At 42.2% G+C, this 2256-nt stretch overlaps 1 non-coding gene across 1 annotated transcript; it reads right to left on the bottom strand.

The window, feature by feature from the left end:
• Positions 1–1297: 1297 nt before the first annotated feature.
• On the bottom strand, positions 1298–1404 carry LOC130716450 (small nucleolar RNA R71). Its single transcript, XR_009012062.1, has one exon. It is a non-coding gene; the product is annotated as a small nucleolar RNA R71 (small nucleolar RNA).
• Positions 1405–2256: the final 852 nt, after the last annotated feature.

Here is a 2256-nt window from a genome sequence, read left to right as displayed (position 1 = left end):
AGTTTGTTAAATCCTATCTCTATGCATGAGTCTTGATTTAATCTTGTATTTCAATTCCTTATTGCATGCTTAGCTTTGGTGCACCTTTGCTAGAGGCTAGATTATAATCAAATGGAAATTTGTTATGATTTAGGGACATGAATTGGAATAGATCCTTCTATACTTGCTTCTAGGAATAGAGTGAGGGTAGGGTTTTGTTGGCCTGAACATACATGCTTATTTACCTCTTATGAATGTTTAAGTACACAAGGAATTGGGCTTATCTTTCAGTTTGAGAGAATTATTTTTGTGAGGAATCAACTAGTAAGTACATAGGCTATAACAACAAGGGATAAATTAAGATATCACATGCATAGGATAGGTGGACTAAAATGGATTAGATGATCAAAAACCCAAGGCAATTTTCCATCAATTGTTATTTACATCATTTTCAACATTGCTCTTTTGCAAAACTTTTGTCACAATCAACCAAAACCAATTTCTGAATTTTACTGCTTTAAGAACTTGCAAACTTTAGACTTAAATCAACAATTCTCACTCACAATCCCTGTGGTTCGATATTTTAAAACCCGGAGGTATTCGTACACTTGCGAATTGACCAACAAGTTTTTGGCGTCGTTACCGGGGATTGTTTGTGGTTTTCGGTTTAAGTGAAAGAGTTTGTTTGTTTGTTTTACTGAGCATTGCATTGAATAGGTGTTACTAAGCTTTTCTCTGTTTTTGTGATTTCAGTTTATGCACAGTAGGCTTGGTACGGATCCATTGCTGTTTGATCCGGAGCCTGAACGTACTCTTCGCCGTCGTCGAGCCCAACAAAGGCTTGAAGCCATGGCTGCTCAAATGACGGAAGAGGAGATACAAGCCCACATAGAAGAAAGAGTGAATGAGGCTCTTGCTCAAAGACTTCAAGAGCAAGAATTGGAGAATGCCAATCGTTCTCTTAGAGACCTCACCTCGGCTGCCATGAGCTACGATTATCCGGGCAGCATAGTTTCCCCCGATGGCACGGGAAATTTTGAGCTGAGGCCGGCATTCATTAATTTGGTGAGCCAAAATCAGTATAGTGGAGGTGCTCTCGAAGATCCTCATGCACACATGGAGCGGTTTATCCGCAATTGCAACACCTACAGAGTTCAAAATGTTTCAGCGGACACCATCCGCTTGAGTTTATTCCCTTTTTTCACTGAGGGATACTGCTGAGGAGTGGTTGAATTCACAGCCCCAAGGTAGCATTACATCTTGGGAAGACTTGGCTGAGAAGTTCACCACAAGGTTTGTTCCAAGAGCCCTCTTGAGAAAGCTCAAGAATGACATCATGACTTTTACTCAATCCACCGATGAGAATCTATATGAAGCTTGGGAGAGGTTCAAGAAGCTCTTGAGGAGGTGTCCTCAACATAACCTTACTCAAGCTGAGCAAGTAGCAAAGTTCTATGATGGTCTCCAATATTTTTCGAGGTTTGGTTTGGATGCGGCTTCAAGTGGAGAGTTCGATGCCTTACTTCCACAAGTGGGGTATGAGTTGATTGAAAAAATGGCTATAAGAGCCATGAACTCTAGTAATGATCGCCAAGCCCGAAGAGGAGTCCTTGAGGTTGAAGCTTATGATCAACTTATGGCCTCCAACAAGCAACTCTCCAAGCAAATGAATGAGATTCAAAATCAAATGAAGACTACCAAGATTGGTGGTCGAGTTGCCAAGGTGGAGTGTGTGACTTGTGGAGGGCCACATGACAGCGAAGAATGCACAGAGACTAGACCGGAGGAGGAAGTGAAGGCTATGGGTCAAGCTCGGAATGACCCATTTTCAAATACTTACAATCCAGGATGGAGGAATCACCCTAATTTCTCATGGAGGCAAGGTAGTAGTGGGCAAGGAAATGGCTTTCAAAGACAATTTCCTAGCCAAGGATTCCAAGGCCAAAGCTGAAGACAACCTCAAGAGCGAGGAGAAGGTGAAGGTAGTGGTTCCAAGAAGAGCTTAGAAGAGTTGGTGGAAACTTTCATCAACCGGACGGAGAACAATTACAAGAATCAAGAGGCGACTATCAAGAATCTTGAGAATCAATTTGGCCAGCTGTCCAAGCAAATAGCCGAGAGACCTCAAGGTAAATTTCCTTCCGATACTATCCCCAATCCTAAGCAAGAAAATGCCTCTGTTGTAGCCACTAGAAGTGGGAGAGTGATGAGTGAATTGAAGAAAAAAACAGAGGGAGAAAAGAGAGAGGAGATAGTGGGAGGAGAAGTAGTTGTGCC

The sequence above is a fragment of the Lotus japonicus genome, chromosome 4 (genome assembly GCF_012489685.1).
Source record: "Lotus japonicus ecotype B-129 chromosome 4, LjGifu_v1.2".
In the NCBI taxonomy this organism is placed as follows: Eukaryota; Viridiplantae; Streptophyta; class Magnoliopsida; order Fabales; family Fabaceae; genus Lotus; species Lotus japonicus.
The sequence above is the reverse complement of the archived record's forward strand: the minus strand, read 5'-3'. Positions and strand labels throughout refer to the sequence as shown.